This window comes from Dermacentor andersoni, chromosome 10 (assembly GCF_023375885.2).
Source record: "Dermacentor andersoni chromosome 10, qqDerAnde1_hic_scaffold, whole genome shotgun sequence".
Taxonomy (NCBI): domain Eukaryota; kingdom Metazoa; phylum Arthropoda; class Arachnida; order Ixodida; family Ixodidae; genus Dermacentor; species Dermacentor andersoni.
This window is the reverse complement of record NC_092823.1, coordinates 2,544,636-2,566,651: the sequence shown is the minus strand read 5'-3', so window position 1 is coordinate 2,566,651 and position 22,016 is coordinate 2,544,636. Positions and strand designations below refer to the sequence as shown.

At 43.8% G+C, this 22,016-nt stretch overlaps 1 pseudogene; it reads right to left on the bottom strand.

Moving 5' to 3' along the window:
- Positions 1–21,079: 21,079 nt before the first annotated feature.
- On the bottom strand, positions 21,080–21,260 carry LOC126519748 (U2 spliceosomal RNA; annotated as a pseudogene).
- Positions 21,261–22,016: the final 756 nt, after the last annotated feature.

The window sequence follows — 22,016 nt, the reverse complement described above, 5'->3', positions numbered from 1 at the left end:
TGTCTCGTTGCTTAGCTTTGCTACTTGGATGTTGGGCGTTATGAATACTAGTTCAACTGGACTCTGAAGAACATGTACTCACTTTTCTTTGTGTATGCTGCTGAGTAATTTACTGATGCAGAAGAAATAATTTTTCTCTTTAGTGTCCCTTTAAGACCACGGTGGTTGGGACGAAAACAGTTCTGTCGTGCACCCCTTAAAATTTGTTTGTAAGGTTTATGCATGATGAAGTCATATAAATAATAAATATACAATAAATAAAATAGTCGTAATTATTGTTAGCAAGCGCCGTTGTTGCATGTCCAGAAAATTAAACAAGCCTTTGTGGTGTCTTCTTATGAACAATTTTCTCCTGCCTAGCTTGCAGTGCCTGTAGCCTTATAACTAGCAATGACTTGAATATTAACAGCGCACTTTTTGTGCAGTCCACTCACTCTTGTCATTTTTTGACCAATAGCTTTCAGGTGTAAAAGTACCTTAGAAATTTCAATAGCTTGTTAAACATCTAAATTTATAAACAGTGCACCTACAGGCTTGCACCTCTTTGCCATTTTAATGTTTCCATTCTAAGTTATAGCAAATGCAATTTGCATTTTTGCATTGTGAAAGGGACTTGTAATAACTGGCTTTCTTTATTAAGATATTCTCAGGGGCATGACAGTCTGATGTGTCATAACATTGGATGTGGGCACTGTGTAACTGAAAACTTGCAACGAATAAAAAAAAGGCAAACTAATCCTTTAGTGTCTTTCTTCAGTTCTTGAGTTATGTTAATTTGTACCACTGATACTTTGATGTCATCATAGCTGTGCAAACTTGTGCACAATGTCTATGCAGTTTGCTGTGGGCATTTTCAGCGGTCACATATTTCTTGTTCATGACATTTGTCTGTTGCAGAATGTTGCCTGCACAGCTTAGCAGCTTGCTTGTTGTAGTGTCTGTTATAATCTGTATTGAAATATTGGTTCTTCGTTCAAAGGCACTTATGACAAGGCCTCAAGGAGGTTGAAGAAGGCAGAGTCTCTGTCTGGTGTGGATACCACAGAGCAGTCGGGTAATTGCTTCTGTTTTCTTCTTGTTTTTTTAATGCTTGTGCTTATGGGAGAGGGGAAGGCAAATTTAGATCGGGTTACAGTTACAGAGCAGTCGCTTTACTGACTGGGCTGGCCAGGAAGCTAGCAGATGTGGGGGGCATCAGGGAGAGCTGGCAAGTGAAAGTGCATGCAATAAATGTTAGCAGGATACAGTACAGCAACTTCCAGATTAATTTAACCTTGTGTTGCCATGTGCTTGCCTCCTGGGTAGCTCTATAATTGTCCCAAAAATGGTGGTGTATTGTTGGGTACATGAACCAAAATTATCTTTCTTTTACTGCAGTACTTTCTTTTTCTTCAAGGAAGCTGTATGGATTTTTCTGTCCCGCCCCTTTTTTTTTAGCTTCATCCTATTTAAGCAGCCCACTTTTTCTTTCACGACTACTTTTGCCTTGAAAAGTTCTGAATTGTTAATTTAGTATAGTGTTCCACGTAACTTGAGCCAAACTTTAAAAATATGCAAATGCTATGTAGCTGAACCAAACCAAGCTAATGTTTTTGCTGTCACTTGGTGATACTGAGATTTTTTTACATTCTTTCTAAATACATAATTAGTCGTAATTAATCATCTTCTCAAAGTAGATGAAAAGTGCCAATGACAACATTGTAGAACATGAAAAATTCCCGATACTGCTTCCTGTTGCTCAATACATGCTACATAAAATTGTTTTTCCAAGTATGAATGAAGCCTGTGAATACACGCAAAGTGCCTTGAGCAGCCAGTCGTGTGGCAATTTTGCGTGTATTAGCGGGCTTATTTCACTCTGGGAAAAACACTTTTATGTAGCATGCATTGAGCAACAGAAAGCTGTATCGGGAGTTTCTCATGTTGCTCTACAATTTCCTCCTTGACACTTTTCATTTAGTTATAATATTGGAAAGTTAATTAAGACTATGTGTTTTAGCAGAATGCAAAAATAATCTGAGCAGCTCCTAGCGATGGCATATTTCAAAGTTCCGCATATTTTCAAAGTTTGGCTGAGGTTATGTGAAACACCCTGTATAGTGCCTCAAAAATAAATGTACATGCATAAATCTTCAGGCAATGATGCTTGCCATGGTGATGACCACGACGGTGCAGCTTCGCCTCGACTGGACCTGCCTGCACCGCCCTGTAAGCTTTTTATAAAATAAGTATGCAATGTGTTTAGTTGAACGACTCTGGTCTTTTATTAGGGTTCTTAAAACTGCAGCCACCATTAGGGTCTAACACGTGTGTGTGATGACCAGCCAAGTATGATTTCCCTGACAAAGTTGAATTTTAGGATCTGAATAACAAAAAAACTTCGTCCCGTGGAAGTGTATGGGCTTCAGCCACAACCTTTGGTTGTGATCTAATACACTGGATTTGACTTAATGGAAGTCTGCTGTAGTAGCACCTTCATTTTGCCTGTGGCTGCAAAGCTTGTCACTGTGTTGCTGTGCAGACCAATGTGCACATGTCGGCATTTGTTTTTGCTTATCCGAGCGACAAATATAAAAGCAGATGACACTGAAACTCTCTTGCTATTTTAATGCTCTAAAGCAGCACTGAACCACCTGTTGATCTTGCCAAGCAAACATTCTGCATGTAGCAGATGGAGCTAACAAGCAGTCCGTACCGTCAACTTTCCAGTAGGCTTCTGCTCTCCATTTTTTTTAAGTGGTGGCCAGCTTCCAGTTGACATATATGGTACCAGCCCATCGCGAATGGTCATAGGGAAATTTTTGGATGAATTACTTATGTACACACCCTGCCAGATTCATTACAGATTATTAGGAAGTCAAAACCGACAATTGTTAATGCATCACCACTCCTTTATCACTCAAATGTTTTGTCTGAGGCCCATTTTAAAAAGTTACCATAAATTTGCTTTGGAAAAGTAAAGGTGTGTGATAGACCTGTCATTGTTACTGGCACTGCCCCTGCTGGAGAGAACCATTGAATTGAGGGGTAATAAGGAACGTATATATTATGCTCCTAATTCCTTTGCTTATACGAGGCCATTTTAAAAAAAATTCTTGAGTTGTATTCCTTGAAAGATGCTGCACTCATCGGCAGAATTTGTTTCTCAGATCTCGAAAAAGGTTCTCCTGAGCCCCTTTAAATGTAGCTATCAAACGGGCTATGTGCTTACAGATGCCTACAGCTCTTCCAGGAAGGCAACCTTTAAATGTTCGCAAGAAGTTTAGAGAAATTTAAAGAAATTCCTACAATCTTTAAAATGGCCCATTGCATGCTAAGCCCTCATCCTTTGTCACAGACAAGTTTGAAAAGTGATTTTAATGGTGCATTTAAAAACAGCGTCCCCCAAAACAAACTTCTTTGTATGCCTTTTCGGCTTTATTGTACATTGTGCTGATGATGGCCTACCTTGAGTCCCGTTTTTGTAACTCCACCAGATCGCTATACGAAACTCGGAAGTTATCAAGCAACTTTATTTTGATATTGCACCATATTGTGTGCAATGCTATATCTAGGGCAGTTGGCGTTCTCAATGTTCCATTTCGTGGAAAATTTGGACACATCAAATCAAGAACTTCATGAAAGCACCACTGTGTATGCCCTCTTTCCTATGTGTGCATGGCGTTTCCTGTCTGCATTCGGTCACTGCGATGCTTACGCAAGACTTTCAAGCATGGAAATAGCACTTCTATTGGTATATTTCAAGCTGGTTACAATGATTACTACACTAGGGATGCAAGGGCTGCTACGCTATGCACACATTATGCCAGAACTAAGCAGAATGTCTATAATTGTACAATATTTAGGCAATATAGAAATGAAGGAAATGTGTGCCCACAAGGTTTCTTGCAGCGAATCATGGGCTGGGGTCTTCATGTTTATATAATGGTCTATGAAAAATAGCAGTTTGTTGCTCTGTTATTCTGGCACTAATTGTGGATTGTTGCTCCTCTTCCCTAGCTGCACCAGCTCATGAGAGCATCACAGGCACATCCCTGGAGCCAGTTGCATACGCAGGCCCTGAGGAGATGATGCGTGAGTCTCCTTAGATCTTTACATGGCCTGTGAAAGTTAATTTCGAGGTTGCTGTTATCCGACAATGCATTCTTCGCACCTTAAGGTATGACACAAATGTTGTTGTTAAAACATTTGCCATAAAAAGTTGCTGCCCCCAGGAAGTGGATCCATCAGGGGAGGGGGAGGAGCGAAGGAGGGGGTCAATTCAGATATTATTGACCAAATGTTATCTACTAGATCTTTCTGCAGCAGAAAGCTTTAGGCTTTGAAATCGCGATGTTATTAGAAATGTATCTCCTGCATCGTATTTTAAGAAGAGCACAATGTGTTTAATGTCTATCTTAAATAAGTGCCATAGGTATGGTGCAAAGTTTCTACAGGCAGATGTTTTCCAACCCTTTGATGCTTAAGCAAAAATGATGACGTATGTTTTAACGAAATAATTTCGCTAACCTTCAAAGTACTCCCCATTAGACACAATAGCTTGGTTCCACCTCTCTTCCTATTGCTGAAAGCCCTCTTGGAAGTCCTTCAGTTAAGCCCTCCAGCAGCAATGTGCTTTCCTTTTGAATTGTATTCCTGTCCCTGAAACTCCTGAGCACCAGTTTGCATATGGGGAACAAAAAAACTTGCATCGTGATACATGCAGCTAGCAGGGAGAGTTTTCTCCCAGTTTGTACACTAGGCAACAGACACAACCACATGCAAGTGTAGTTCACTTGCTATATGCATGGCAGGATTGGATTGCACATTCACTCTTGCGCTCCAGTCCGACCATGCTATGTGGCGCGGACTTGCTGTGCTGCAGTGATAGTACACAAATCCAAACTGTGCATTTTAAAGCTTTAGCAAAAGTTCATTACGAAGCGATATCTGTGAAGGTGTCTAGCCAGGACTGGCTGGAAGCAATGTTAGCCCAGCCTAGGTGTGCAGTGGTGTGTGTCCACTGTAGATGCTAGCTACCATTCCATGCGAAGTGTGGCTTGTGTATGTGTGGTTCAAGGCTGTGTTCGAATTATGTGTGGTTCGAGGCTAGTTTAGTGTTCAAAACTGATTGAAATTAGCTAGGCCCTACTACCCAGTAATATACCCAGTAACAGCCAGGAAGAAGTGCACAATATTTTTGATTGGTGTTGGCTATGGGCCAATGGCAGCGCTGTCTGGGAATGTGCGCATTGACGTCAAGGGGCAGTTGCCAGCCGCCCCAAGAGGTTGAGGAGAAGGCCTCTGTTGAAAAGAAGGTTTGAGAAAAAGATGACTCCGCACTCCACTCCTGAGCAGTACGTGCTGCACACAAGTGCAAAATTTGGCTGAGGTACAGTAGCGTGTGCTATCTGCAGAAGGTGTTTTTCACTAAGCCTGTGGTGTGGTTAAGGAAAATCTGCATTTAGAATTTTTATAAAATGTGATTACTTCTAGAAGAAGCCCAAGTATTGTCTAGCCACACTGTTTATTGGTATTGTATCCGTCAGGTCTCGCTAATTTCGATTCATTTCGAGAACATTTGACTAGCCTTGAACCACACTCGACTTAAGGTGAGACCACATGTTCACTTGCTAGCTCACTCTCACTCCTGGCTGCTCCTGTATACATGAATTCATAGACTTATTAAACTGTTGACAGTGCCTCTAAATGCAGCATTTGGATGTGGCTACTATATGCGTAGGACAAGTTGGTGCAATTCAAAGCCGATCCAGACCACTTAGCATGGCCAGAATTGAGCATAAGCGCACACTCCAGTCCTGTCGTGCGCCAGAGCAAAAGCAGTACAGTTGCATGTAGCTGTATCTGCTATGGAACATTGATACCGCACTCACTGCGATAAGCCTGCTCGCTGAGCTCATTGTGCCTCGCTGAAGTGCTCTGAGTGGTTTCCGGGCAGTGTCTTTACAATCGCTAGTAACCATAGCAGGGTGTGGCATTTCCTGAGGCACCTGACGTTTCTGTGCAGCTGCGAGTAAGAGCAGGAGCAAGAGAGAAAATCTTGGGACTTTTGCTCCTTGAATATGTGACTTTGCTTAGGTACTACAGAGAAGTTTCTATGCTCGCCTTGTACGCATTTGTCCCTAGGTGTGCCGGCATTGTAGAGTGGGGTTGAGGTTAAGCTCGGACACTGGCTGCCAGCATTGTAAAGCAGGTATGCAGTGGGAACGGATGCCCTATTTGGTGATCACTGTCTAAAGGTACATCAGACACTTTTCTCGCGAATGCAGCGTTGGTGCCAAGTCAGTCATGCTGGATTATACCTTTTTGGCGCCTTGCGGTGCTCTATGCTAAAAAACAAAAACAAAACACTGATTTTTCTTGGGAAGCAGTAGGGGCTGTAGTAGAGGCTAGGCATGCTATCCTGGAGCACTATCTTTGCTCTTGCAGGCTTTTCATATGCTGCTCTCCATGACATTTCAGCAACATTTTTGAATGATCCTCTTTGAGTGAAATAAGCACACGGCACCTTAGCAACTGCGGATGGAAGCTATTGCCTGAAACACCCCAGGCCACGCTTTGATGTCATGCCGTGAGGATTAGGCACTGTGCCTTCTAAATTTTATGTGGCCGGGCCGCATTATATGCGGCCTGGCCTCTACTACATGGTCCCTACTTCTCCCCTGGGAAAATCGGTGATGTTATATTGAAGGCTGGCGCGAGGAAGCTATCATCCAGCACGACTGACTCAGCATGAGCACTGCAAGCACAAGAGAGTTGTCCGGCACAGTGATCTTCAAATTGGGCATCGGTACCCACTGCGTCACCTGTTTCACCGCGCCAGCATCCGGGCGTAAACTTGACCCCACTCGATAATGCAGGCACGCCCAGGGACAGATGCATACAACACAAGCAAAGAAACTTCTCCTTAGTGCCTAGGCAGCGAGATATTCAAGGCGCAAATGCCCGCACATTTCACAAATGCCTGCCTAAATGCAAATATCCTACTGGAACAGGTCGTCTGCTTCCGAAGCTGCATATCTTTGAGGTGTGCCACGATCATGGCCGGAGCTCTTTATGAGTGAACATAAATACAATGTTTCGTTCACTTGTCAGAAATTGTACCATTGCCATAATAAGTGTGAAACAAATGTGGCTTGTTGCTTTGTGTGTCAAAGCTGCATGTAGCTATCTGGTAGACTAGGAGAGCAAAGGTATGCGACACTGTACTCCACTGTAAGTTTAGGAACAGCCTCAGAGTTTTGGTACATTGTAGGTGCCAAAATCGGAAGTAGTGTAATCTTCGTGAGCACACAAATTCAAATTTAACCTGCCCACCATGATGACATTTCATACGTGGAGGGTTGTAGGTATGCCCCGCTCTGCCGTAGCTTTCGCAGTGCAAAGGCATTGAAGGACCAGGAGCCCCGCGGAGGGGATCAGGGCGATCTTTGATTGCTTCTGCTGAATGTATTGTACTTCTTACGGCAAAGTATTTCTGAAATAGTTTATTTTAACTTCAAACGCATTTTTTGAATGCAATAAAATGTGGTTCACGGCCTTTGAGATGTCGTTACTTTATGCAACAGGCAAGAAATTTTAGCATAAAAAAGAAACAACCTGGAATATCTAAACACGTAGCAGTTTAACTCGGCATACTATGATGCATACAGCTGCACGCTTAGTCTTGTGTATGCATCTTGTTAGTATGTTTACTTGTGCTTTAGTTCACCAGCTGTCTCAGTACTTTGCTCTGTTGCTTCACTAATTTATATCTAAATTTTTCTTCCTTCATACCTTCAGTTTATAACAATGGAATATTTGAATGTAGGTCAATCACATAGAACTCGTTCTTTCAAAGCACTTTGATAATGTAACTTGTGGAAAATAGCAACTACTTCACTGTTCTCATGAAAAGCAAGAACAAAGCCTTATTCTTACTGGTCCTACTTATTTTTATGACATCTTTAAACAGATTCACACCTACAGTTTAGCATTTGCACAGGTCCTTGAAGCCTTTGAAATTGAAATGTGTTTTCAAGGCCCTTGAAAAGCGTTTGAATTTCATGAGTGATACAATATAAAATCGATTATGCGACTCGCTTTCTATGGTGAATCAATGCGGACCTGGCAAACTTCCCACGTTAAAAACAATAGCATAAAAAGCTGACACCGCCGCGAGTGCTCGAGCATTTCGTTTCGTATGACTTGCACAGAACTGGAAAACCCCACACTGGGCAAGAGCAAGACACCGGCACTTGGTGTTGGCTCCGATCCCACGTTTATGGTGCTTTTATCACGCCTCGTTAGAAGCTAGAAGTAAGGAACTTGGGAGTGATCAAGGCTGGACATTTTGAATATAACTTTTTGTATTTATGGTGCAGTAAAGCTACCTAAAGTGTTTTGGAAGTATTATAGTAAAAAGTGGCACATGTGATGCTGTTCTGCAACCTGAAAAGGCTTTGGCTTGGCCTTGAAAGTCTTTGAATACCTGTGAACTTTTGTCGCCGAGACCTGTACGAATCCTGGTACTTTAACATTTACCAGAGTGCTCTGGAACAACCAATCTAATGCGCCACAAATGCATTCCTTGTGCTATGAAATAAATCTTCTTGTGTTTCAGCGGTGATGCTGCGGGTGCTGCGGGTGCAGCTAGAGGTGAGGCAGCAAAACAGAGAGCTGCATCATGAGCTGCAGCAGCTGAGGCACGAGGTACGGGTCATGTCTGAGAGGCTACATGAAATTGAGTCTCTTGACAGGACCCGTACCATGCCTCAACCTGCCCAGCGTACGGTGCCTGTAAGTCTTCCTCGGCTGCCTGCCAACAGCTTGGAGGAACTAGAGGCAGCCGAGGCAGCGGTAGGCGACGAGGCTGTGGCTGCCACCTTGGTTTGTACTGCCCATTTATTTTTAATTGTAAGACTATGTAACAAGTAGATGTTCTGTGCGGTTTCATGAACTATGCTGTGGGTTCTATGTTAACGACCTATTAACCGTCGCACACACTGAAGATTTTATAGAAATAATTCTTTTTCCCTGCTGTATAGCTTCTAATGGCATATCTGGACTGCGCCTACATTCTTTACCATCCATCTAAATGTAAGTGTACACTAGTATAGTAGTGTGCCAGTGGCTGCCAGGATCAAATGTGTGAGCTTAAGCTCACCAACGCCATAGCCACTAAGCTACCTTAGTGGCTTGCTCTCTCTGTAGAGATACATTTATGACTAAAGAATAGGTTGTTGAGATGATAAAAAGCATTGCTGACACAAAGAGCAAACTGTGCCAGCTTTCTGTAAAAGGACGCAATGCAGAACACTTGTGAATAAATTATTTTTGTTGGACTAGTTGATCCATTGTAAATGATAAATATCAGTACAAACAAGTGGGACACGGTACAGAAAAAGAGGGGCGGTAACTGTATTGAAGTCATTTTAATGTGCAGTTTCCTGAAAAAAATTGTTTGAAAATTGCATTACAATTGGATATGTGATCAAAACAGCATTTGTAGAGTCTACTGTACAGGCTGTTGAATTGCCCCATTGCTTGCATACTAACCAGCACTATCACATTTCTTTCTTCTGCTACAAGTCCATGAAACAAACTCCTCAACTATGTAGTTTCATGCAGTGATTCAAAGCATTTTCCAAAACACTAGCAATTACTTTAGGGATGTAAACACATACACTGCAGCCACTGTTACTTTTTATTCCGCTACTTGCATTTTTCAGCACCTTGTTTTATCTGCTTCTATGCTACATTATGTTTGAGTATTTATTATGGGCTTATTTTCCGTGCCTGAATGCCAAAGGTTAGGTGGGAAAGTCAGTCAACTTGCAAACCATAGTGAACAAGGCTCCCACAAAGGGGTGAAAACATTGTTCTAAGTATTTTTTCACCTTGGTTGCCATCTGTTGTTTTTCACCATGCTCCTTCCTGATCATGTTAGACCTGTAATAAATGTAACGTTGACCAAAATAATGTTGTTGAAGGGGTTAGATGTTCTGGCTTCTATGTAGAAGCCGAAACGTCTAATCCTTTCGACAAGCAAGTGTCAAACCTTCCAAACCTACCTTCTCTGCCATGATGTGATGGGGGAGAAAGCTGAGCCAAACCTGGCTGTAGAACATCTATTGTAATAAATTATTTAGCGCACTCTGGGGTTTGCCAGTATAATTCTGGGGTTTTAGAGTCCCGCAATTTTACTTAAAGGGATAGACAACTGCTCAGAACATGAATTGAGAAAACCACACTTATGAAAATATTTCCTATCCTACTGGGTAAAACGAGCCATCTTTTTCTCATTAAACATGTGTTTATATTCTTCGTCCTTTGCAAAAAGTCGTGGAAAATGACCTTTGACTCCTCATGCAGCAAGAACATATTCATAACAGCCCTGAAGAGGATGGAAAACTCGCGAAAACACCGGATGGAAAACACCACAACTTCACTTTCAACTGGAATATTTATTGAATGAACGAGTTAATATACACTTGAACTGCATATTCACCTGCAAGGCACTGAACAATTCATGACATCCATTTGTGGTTAGATTAGGTGACACTAAACAATAATGAATTAACAAAAAGCCAGTTTTCTCCTTGGCTATCAACAATTTGCGTGGTCTACAGCGGAAATTGCTTTTTGTTGGAGTGCTATTTTGAAGGCTGGCTAATGCATTCTGGTCCTGCTTTCTGTATTCTATAAGCCTCACAAATTTGACATGTCAATTGGTCTGGGTGGCGAAAAAGAATCTAGGTCATGGTGAATTCTGCAGTGCACCCATAGTCACGGCAATGCATTGCCAAGTGCGAGGAGCAAACAGTGCCTTTCAATCCATTTTGGTGCTCCCTCATGGGCACGTTTACACACTGCACTAATTGTCCGACGTACACTTGGCCACACCTGAGGGGGATGCTGTACATGACTGCAATGGTGCAGGGCATAAGCATATCAGTTTGCCTAACAGGGCAGACATCTCTTGCATTTGCACCTATTTTCACATGTTTTCTTACACTGCGCAGACACTACCCACTTTTTTTTGGCTATAAAAGACCACATCTAGGCCATGCCAAGATCCCACCTCTTGCAAAAGCTGGTGGAAGTGTGGCATAATGGCTACCTTCTTCCTTTTCCTTTGGTGAAAAGAAAAAAAGTTTCTTTTTAGACCAAGCAAATCGTTGATAGCAGAGCAGCACGCTGGTTTTGATTTTTCTTAATTCATTATTGTTTGGTATCATGTAAGCTAACCCCCAATGCACGTCACGAATTGTCCACTGCCTTGCAGGCACATGTCCAATTCAAGTGTGTATTAACCTATTTGTTCAATTAATTTTCCACTTGAATTTTCCAGTTTGTGATGTGTTTATGTCTGCCTTCGTTTTCAGTGCGCTGTTCCTTATCTACCATGAATCGGAGAACTATCGCGTGACTTTCCATTAGTGTACATGGTTCATAATATGTTTATTAGTACTGAAGTGCAGTCCACTTTTTCTGTTATTTCTTTCATTTAGAATGTGCAGACAAGCCTTTGTTAGTCGTGAGTATAAAAGTGGCGCTGCCTTTATTTTCGATGAGTTACCGTATTTACTCGCATAATGATCGCGCTCGCGTAGTGATCGCAGATCTGAATTTTGTCGTCAAAATTAGATTGTTTTGTCTAGCTAATGATGATCGTGCTTACCATCTGTCGAATGCTGTCAAATGCTATGCAAACGACTCTTGAAGACATACCAAGCGGTCTGCACACACCAAGCATCCTTAAGCAGATGCCCCATACCATTCCTTTCATCACTTTCCGCACTTCGATGAAAAGAAAAGCTACAACCAAACTTGCCTTGGCTTTATTATTTGTAGACTTCATTATGGTTTACCAACAACAAAAAAGGCGCCTTTCGATTCTTCTCGTTTACTCGTGGGCAGGCAACCGCTACTAGTCTCGAGCGGCAACTCTAGTGGCCATGTTTACACTAATACATTAGAAGTGTACCCTATTCACACGCCGACGCTTGTAATATAGCTAAGATATTCGCCTACCCTTAACGGAAACATGCCGTATTAGGATAGTAAAGACAAATGCAGAAGTTTCCGCTGCATGCCTGCCATGTGTTTCTATATCACTGACGGCTACGCGCACCCGTCTGTTTCTGTGCCCTCGAAGTAAACATGGCTATGTTATTGTCGCAAACTTGCAGATATTAACGATGCTATTCATTACTGATAGAGCAGAAACTGTTTCAATGCACGTAATAGACTCGCAAGAAGAACAAAAATCTCATTCGGTGCGTTCGGCTTGCTCCGCCGGCCGCCATATTTGTTTTGGTGTCCCAAACTGTTACAGCGGCAGCCGCCTGCTTGTTGACCTGTTGTAATCCCGCAGCAAAATTATTTTCCCGAGAAATTTAACCCGCGTAATGATTGCACCCCTGAATTTGCTACACCTTTTTTGAGAAGAAAGCGCAGTCATTATGCGAGTAAATGCGGTAGTTGGCTTGGCAAGTCTATCAACAAAATAACGACAACGGGAGCCAGCCAGCCATGACGCAGGTGTAAGGTTTGGCAACGCTAACTTACTGTACCAGCTTTTTATTTTCCAAAGTGGTTGACAAGGTCAAAATGTAGATGGTTGATCACAGTTGCGCTCACTCCTGTGAATGTAGAATGATGGGCTGCTTTCATAATTTGCAAAGTGGGCTATCTGCATTGCTCTCACTTCTCGGTGTTGTGTTGCTAGAGGAGGGACTCTTCTTTATTAGAGGCTGCTCAAATAGAAATATTCTTTACAAAATATCCACAGTAACATTGCTGAGAGTGAGCGTTTCGTTACAGTTTAAAGAAATTAAGTCCTTAAAAATAGATTGTCAGTCCATTTAACAAAAATATGAAAATCTGGAAATATCATGTTGGTATGTCAGTAGCTGTTTTGTGCCATAAATGTGTGTGTATTTGTCTTTCCTGCACACTGATGTTGCATCTCCTAATTATGCACTGCAAATTTGCGTGCGAATAAAATTGGTGCGCTTACAGTAATTTTAATGATGGTGAAAGCTTGGCAAGGTAGTTACTATGAAACATGGTTACAGTACTAAGGATGATCAAATGCAAACATGAAATGTACTGGACAGACAGATCTGATACACTTCGTGTTTGTCTTCCAGTAACACAGGTGTTGTGGAGCACATTTACAATTAAAGAACACTGCCTCGCAACCCTCTTGTAGCAAAAATGTTTTGCTTTGCACTCGGCTAAAAATTATATTCTAGCAGTATTGAGATTTTTTCAACATGAAGACACTGCCGCATAAATGCTCATTTCCACATTTCTGACATTTTTTTTTCCAGCGCAAGCACCTCCTACAGATAGGAGGGACGTCTCTGCGTGAGGTGGCATCGAATGCCATGAAGGCTGTAATGGCACATCCGGTGCAAGTGCTTTACAGCCTTCATGGCAGAAAAGGCAAACGAGCCTTCATTAACTTGAAGCTTTGCCGTATAGTCACAGGTAAGGTTTCCTTGGCCATCTTCTTGCATTGTTGAAGTCTTGTGTATACAGCCGAACTTTCCATTGAATGACTTGCATAGCAAAAGATTATATCCTGGCCAAAATCCTATGTTTCATATGAATTGTGAACCTCTACAGTGAACGAATTTAGGCGTCCCCGTCAGCTGGTTTCATTATTTACTATGAAATCCACATAGCGCATCCACCACGGCCATCGCAGATGTAACCAAGATGTGCTCTGGTGCTAGTGCCATGGCACCGTAGGTGAATTGCTTGACAAGCATGCCGATCGATTGCTGAACTAGTACGCTCGGTTGTAATACATCAGCGGGCGAGACGGTTGATGAATATGTCTCGGTTGGTAAAAACATGGTATAATGATCACTAATGACATCAATGCTATGTTAGGGTGGAAAAGCAGGAATGCCAACAAAGGCAACAGGGATGAATATCCTGTAAATGGATCAAGAATTTTGATGGCGAGGAAGGTGCTAGCAGCATTTGATGGTCTGCAGCTTTACTTTGCATAGCTCCTGCATTTTGTCGCAGAACATGCTGTGAACCTCAATTCAATAAGGTTCGCTGCAGTTGCTCATTCTCTCGCATGAAGTGTGCGCTAAAGACTTAACAACTTATCAATAAGTCTCTTGAGTTCATAATGAAGGTTTTCGTTTAATACGTCTGCCCTGCTCTATTCTGGGTGATCTTTATGGTGCATGATATTTGCAGTGAAGTTACTTAGGATGAAGGATTTTGAACGCCTTAAGCACACTGTATGTTCTATGTACTATTTGTCGTCTTTATGTTTGTGTGCAGATGCCTGCGAGAAGGGCCACGTCGACGTCGTGGAGGCCCATAGTTTCTTAAAGAAGTGGTTGCCGGGGTCTGTGGACAGGGGTGGCGGCAGGAAGAGGCGTTTCGCCCAAACGTTTGCAGCAGGGGAGCCCAATTATCCCTGCCCTCGGGACAGGGATCATTGCTTCACCACTGCTGCCCTCTCCCTACCCCACCCTCGCCCTCGGAGCCCTGGCCCGTCCGACCCCAGCCAACACCTCCTAGACTAGAAGGCCTGAGTGCTCGGCGAGTGACGTCACGGAGAAGAGGCCAGCGGCGCAATTGGGGATGCGGGTTGAATGAAGGGATCGCGGCTTGTTCACCTAGCAGCAGTATGCTTCCATTGACCACTCCACATTTTTTCTTCAGTCTGAACTGCGGAATGAGCAGCAGACACCTTACAAAGCATTTATTTAGAGGCACAGATACAAAGCAGCTATGTAAGGCTTGTGCAGGTATTGATGCCAGGAGCTTTTATAGCGTCGCGCTTTGTCGTCTTTGTAATGTACGTTTCTTGCGAATTATTATTATTATTTATTATACCCTATACTTCATACCTATTACTTCAAATAAATTGAATCCATAAAAACCTCTCCTTCTGTATTTTGTACTTATGGTTTTTATGGCACGGCAATGATGTACAGCACTCGATTAGCTTCACAATTGCGTATGAACAATTTTATTGGGGACACATGTATTTATTCCAATCTAGATTATGGTCAAACGAATAATTTCGCTTTCGATGCACTAATTACCGCAGTCCACAAATTTACAACTCAAATGAGTTTACAGATGGGATATAAAACATTTGTGCAGCTATTTACACGGAAACAGCTGCCTTATTGCGCAGAGTTTCAGCTTTTCTCTTCCTTGCCTTAGCATTGGCATCCAATATTTTGTCATTCATCTTGCAGTAGTAGTTCAATAAGATATTCGTGCTACACCACAAAAGGTGCCTTAACACAAATTCATATTTATTTCTATCCTCGCAGGCGTCGAACTCTGAGGAATCGTCACTTTCTGTAAAGGCACTTGCTGTAATTGAGCAATTAACCTTTCCGTATTTTTCAAAAGTAACTATTAAAGAAGTTCTGAACATCTTACCCTTGAGTGCGCTAATACAATGAAGTCTGCACGTGGTAGTGCCCTAATCCAGGCACTCTGGGCTTCTTCATATTGCAGAAACTTGAAGACATTATTTTTCTGCCCCGATTCGTACATGTAATGGCTCCGGCAATTGGGCACGCAGCACTTATTAGGCATATCTTGGCACGGCACTCCATACTCCGGGGCGATGAAGACTCGCGGTACACACAATCGCAAGCAGAGCACAAGTGTTGAGACTACATGCACTGGTCACGTCTAGAAAAAATGTGCGTTTGGAAGCATTCTATAGCATGGCCGTTTAGCTAATAGTATAGGCAGTAAGCCCGCACACAAGTAACAAAATGGCTGAGCACTGGCTATGCTGGAAAAACATTGGATACAACATGGCTGAGCACCGGCTATGCTGGAAAAACATTGGATACAAAATGGCTGAGCACCGGCTATGCTGGAAAAATATTGGGTACGAAATGGCTGAGCACCGGCTATGCTGGAAAAACATTGGGTACAAAATGGCTGAGCACTGGCTATGCTGGAAAAACATTGGGTACAAAATGGCTCAGCACTGGCTATGCTGGTAAAACATTGGATACAACATGGCTGAGCACCGGCTATGATGGAAAAACATTGGATAGAAAATCGCTGAGCAGCGGCTATGCTGGAAAAACATTGGGTACAAAATGGCTGAGCACTGGCTATGCTGGAAAAAACATTAGGTACAAGATGACTGAGCACTGGCTCTATGCTGGAAATACATCGGATATTACAATGGCAAAATGTAGGGCCAATGTTGGCTTGAACATTGGCTGGACCTTGGATCGGGTTGCACTTTGCCAAAATGCCAAGATTGGGCCAACATTGGCACCAATTTTTGCCAGCATTGGGCCATGCTTGGTCCAATGCTGGTGTGCTGCCTGGGATCCTTCCCGAGCAAGCGATCGCGGCACCGACAGGTGCGAAGAGTGTTGGGTCCTCTCGTGAGACGGACCACAGAGGAGGAGCGAACTCATTGCCGGCGGCAAGACTCGCACGAAACGGTTGCCGTTGAGCGCAGCCATATTTTTTTTTCTTTTTCGCTCCGTCGCAACTCCGTGCAGAAAAAGGCAAAACGGAAGGGGACCGTTGTCGCAATATGGCGCCGCTTGAAACGGCTAGCCTTGCAAGAGGGTGCTTTGCAAACATGTTCTGCTCAAGTGCATTGGCAGCAGACCATTGCTGTTAGCACCTGCGACGAGAGGAGCCACTGGTGCTTTCGCATCCACTTGTGGCACGAGAGTTGGAGGGCGTCGCCGATCTTGATTGTCGTGAAGCAGCCCGCTGGAAGCTGCGCTGCGTGCGCTGTGTCGCACGCGTTTCTTGTGGCCAACAAATTGCCTCGTCATCCTATCAGTGACGCGCATAAAAAGGCGGCTGTCGGCATCGACGAAAGCCGCGCTCCCGACAGCTGAAATGGTGCGGTTGCGTCTCGAACGCGAACCGGCCGATTTCGGGGCGATGTGTGTGTGTGTGTGTTGGCGCGACGCGCAATACCTTGTGTTCCTCCTGGGGCTATAACAGCGAGGCCGGCATTGACTGCCGCCTCGCGCACACTAGTACAGGGGGGCTGCTTTTTTTTTTTGCCGCCCTGGCTGACGCGGTTGCGGACTTGCCGCGCGCAGGCGCCGACCGACTTCTACCGGACTGCATAAAATTTCAGCAACAATCCCGTGGCTTCAGTGTTAGTCCCCGAGTGGCTTAAGCGCCGAGCATTTTTACTCGCTACCTGGCTTAAGCGCCGAGCATTTTAAGGCTTAAGCGCGCGCGTTCGGCACTCTCCGTGGCCGCCCCGGCTGACGTGGTTGCGGACTTCGCGTAATGTAGCTCGTTGTTTCACAGTAAACGGGCACCGCGAATTTCATGCTTTCTTTCCAGTTTGGAACGTTTGGCTTTGTGTACGGGTGCTGCATTTAAGGAGCTGTGTATAACTTTATAGAGCGTCTCAAGAAAAACAATTTGTTTGGGGCTTCACGCGTAACAGGAGCGGCTGCTGAGTACGAGGCGGTTTTCCTTTTTTTTTTCTCCCGATAATAGTACTCATCTGCCACGGCTCTCACCACGATATGATTTTTTTTTTTTTTGGGGGGGGTGGGGGGTTCTCTCTTTATCCTCAAGTGAACGCACTGTCCAGTAATGATGCCATTTACAAAAATCCTAAACAGAGGCCCGCACCCGCTCAATCAACGCCAACTCAATTTAAGGAAGGGCTGTTCAAAAGCTGATCGAAACCATCCAGTTTGGGAAAACCTATTTTATGCAGTAGTTTTTTTTATTATTTTTTTTTATTGTTAGAGACGTGAAATCCACACCACGAAATGAACGTCCGTTTGTTACCCTTTTGTTACCGCGGCTGCGAAATCGTGCGTAATACCAATTTAATTGTGTCCTGGTTGGTCGTTTGTCAGCACTTTGTGTTCTTCAAGGAAATCAACTACAAGTTTATAAATTACGTGCGCGAAATTTTCCTCCATGGGCACCAATACGCGTCCACCAAAATACTTAAAGAAGAGAGAAAGCGTCCGGGGCCTTGAGATTTCGAAAATGCCGTGCTCTGAAATTTTCACATCCGCCATTGGAAACATAATTATTATCCGTCGTAAAAAAAAAGAAATCAGATTCAAATAAGAAATCAGAAATCAAATCAGAAAACGTTTTTCGGGGCATGTCTTGATGAAATAATTTCAGTTAAACTCGTTGGTTGAATTGCATTTGTCGGCTCCTTGGAGCATGTTTGGATTTCATCTTTTGCAGTATTCTCAGTACTCTCATTGTAGTACGAATTGCCGGCAGATTTTTTAATTGTTTTGAGTTATACATTCCTGAATGATGTTTTTCTTTTCCTCAAATCTAGCCATAGAACAAGTGCTTTCTATAAAATCATTACAATAAGAATCCAGCATATCGGTTCATCTTCGGCGCGATTAAAGTTCGGGAACTGGCGATTTTTAATGCCGTGATCATGAAGGTTAACACGAGGTATACCAGGGGGGACGTAACGCAAGGCGTGATTTTTCAGCATACCAGTCACGATATCTAATCGAGTCTAAGATTGAAATGGCGTTCTGAATTCTTTCGGTTCCAGATAGAACAAACAGAAACAAAAAAAAGAAAGGATGTGATTGATTGCCATTCAAATCTGAATACCGCGTGGAGAAAGTGTTCCGGTTTACATTCGGCAAATCAACATGAACGGATAAAATAATCTATCGTATGGTTTCATGCGCGAGATCACGTAAAAGGCAGCCATTCTTCTTTACATGGTTTCTCTCTTTTGCTCTCTCATTTGCGCACGGAAATTTCTTCGTACGGGAATTTTATGAAGCGAAGGCGGCTGCAGACCATTTTCTTTGTTTAGTTCATGTTCGTAGGCGCAAATTACATACCTAATACTTGGAGCAACATTTCCACTACTCTAGAGGGGCATGAACTGTAGACAGTGCACGCTTTCTCATTTATCCAATCGCTAGCAAACACATTGCATTGCTAGTCTACAGTGGCAATACAAAGTGACGTTTCACCATGCACGTCGAAGTTCATTACCAGTACCGCGCCAGCGTCGACCGGCCGGCGAAGCGACGAGCTCAGCAGCGCATGCGCAACGCCCGACACCACCCCAACCGAGCTTCCCTGCTTATCGGAGAGAGCAAGTGCGCGTGAACACGGGCGCGTCTGAGTATCTGCATTAAAAATAAAAAGGGGGTGTCCGAGATATTGACAAAGACAAGTGGTCGCGGTCGCACTGAATCTTATCGTATTATAGAAAACGTGGGATGGCGGCGCTTCCTCGAGGGTCAAAAAGTGCAATCGTCGAACTAGCGCGCCCGGTGGCAAGTGGAGTACATCCTTCTTCTTGGAACGGTTTGCAATTGACTGCTTGAATGTGCCGACCATGCGTCGCGGGTCGCGTATAGAGCCAACCGTTGGCAAGCACGCGTCTAGCGTAGCAGCAGAACCGATCGCGGTTGCGATAACCCATCGTTGGCAGCGAAAAAGAAAAATACCCACACGCAGTTTGCAGCAATAACCGTACAAATCAATGTGGTTTTAAATATAGCTTCAGTGGTCACAGTAGAAGGGCACCGAAGCTTTCTTATGACACACACCTCTGTAGTCCACAAAGAACAAAGCGCACAAAACAGATATGATACAGCCGCACCGCATTATTTCGTGTTTTCACTATTTCATTACTTTCGTGTGCATGCGCGCTAGGGCCACGCAGGCCAGGAGTAAAAGGCATGTTCTTTACCTTAGGTGAACACAATGCGCAAACTGAACTGGAATTTTCAATAATGGAAATTCCTATTTGGCGATTTGGTTGTATGTTCGGCTAATATTTGCGTTTTTCGCCCGAGCAAGCGCTTCACTGCACGACTTTTTTCCCCCTTCAACGCGGCTTCACTGCCCTGGAGGCATGTTCTGCGTTAGGCCGAACCTGCAGGCAAAAAGCCTGGGCGTCGCCATCTTGTTGAGAGCGGCGCCGGGGACACAATCGCGCCTAGCTCATTGAGTTTTCCCCCAAAACCGAAAAAAATTTGACTTGATTAAACGAGAAAGATGCCACGAGTGCCCCAACAAAAAGCTTTAAGGATTACCGAAGGGTAACTGAGGGCGACGCAACGGGCTCTGGAAAGAAGGATGATGAGTGTAGCGTCACGGGGGGATCGGAATAGAGCAGATTGGGGGGTGTGAGAACAAACGCTAGTTAATGACACCAAAGTTTAAACCAAGGAGAACAAATGGGCATGCGCAGGGCATGCAATGTGGGGGGGAGATAACCGATGGTCATTAAGGGTTACAGACTGAATTCCAAGAGGAGGGAAGCGTAGCAGGGGGTGTGTGGCAGAAAGTTAGGAGGCCAGATTAGATTAGGGACTACATGGCGCCAATCAGCACGTGACCGGGGTACTTGGAGGATCGTGGGAGATGCCTTTGCCCTGCAGTGGGCGTAGCCAGGATGATGATGATGTTGATGATGAAAAGGTAGCAACAGGTCTTCGTAACGTACAGGTTAGAAAGATGAGGCACCTTTGAGCCCTTGAATATATTTCGCCACACTTGGGCGTACGACAAGCTTGTTTTCGAGGCGCTCGGTCCCACTGCTGCGAAAATGTCCACACAAAGGCTGCACAGTAGTTACCAGAAATCTGGCACTCTATTTTTCTTTCATAGGGAATCTTTCTTCCACTTGGGCAGCGGATTTCGGCAGGGCGAGCTTGCGTGGGCGCGGTGGTTTACGGATCCAAGCGATAGTGAACTCCAAAATGCAGTGTTGGCTTTGAGTGGTATTCATATTGATCGCAAACCCCACGGCTAATCCTACCCCCATCCCCCCAAGTGGCTCTTCACTGGAGACAATCGTTCAGAGACATCGGATAAATAGGAATTCTGGTTCTTTCTTTTGCTTTCATTTATTTTTCTCGAAACCCATAACTAGAAATTTGCTGGAGTGGCTGTCCCATTTGTGACGCAGCAAGTGCGACGCTACACACAGATGGAGTGACAGTTTAATTACTCTCGTGGTCCGCGAACCGGCATCGTTGCGTATAGTATAGGAATGGTGCGTGTCAAGTCAGTGCTCGCTTCGAGCTTGTGCTCTTCATTTTGATTGAATGAAGTCTCACCTAAGTGAGCGGGGCACGATCCCGGAGGTAGTGCAATACCGGGCCGACCTGCGGCGGAGGTGAAGCAGGCTTCAAGCACTCCGCCAACTTCCAAAAATAGGTTTAATATCGTGGGTCCATATAGAACCCGTATCAGATATTAAGCTGATAAGAACAGATACTACACAGAAAATTTTATTAACATGTGACTTCCATGTCAATTACCTATGTACATCGTTCTAGTGTACATCACAATGAAAACAACAGCATAAAACAAAACAAACCAAAATCAACATGATGGTATGTACAATGAACACTTGATCATGACATTTACATGAAGTTCTTCTCCGTGGAAGGTTAATTAACATATGCCTTTGCGACCAATCGCTCTATACACCTTCCTCGGACAGAGATTCATATACAGCACCCAAAATGAGTCATGGAATTGTCGATACACGGGTAGTCCAATATTTACTCCAGTCCCTCTTGGGGCACATGGGCACAAGCAATTCAAGTGTTCTGTATTCAATTTTGCAAACAAGACCGAACTCGTCTTCTGTTGAGTTCGTATTCTACTCCCTCCTATATGATAATCATCTACATTATGTTAGCGCGACTGGAATTTCACTCCTACCTTGGAGAGGAATGGAAGACTAGGAGGGGACAGGGAGACATATTTTTAGAAGTGGCTCATGGGAGCTACGATCTTGTCGTCTTTGACCTTCCAAAATCGAGTGTGCCACTTTCTAAGGAAGTGATCCACTCCGTTTCTCGCGAGTTCCTTTGATAATATATTTTTAATCCAAATACGGGTGTACTTCAGTACTGGGTATACAACTTTTTGTGGTCTTCTCCTCAGTTCCGCAAGTCCTCGCCTTTTCCATATACAAAACATGAGGATTAGTGATAATAGTTTCTCGAAGCCGGCTTTCTTAATCTCCGGTTGCAGCAGTCTACATCTGA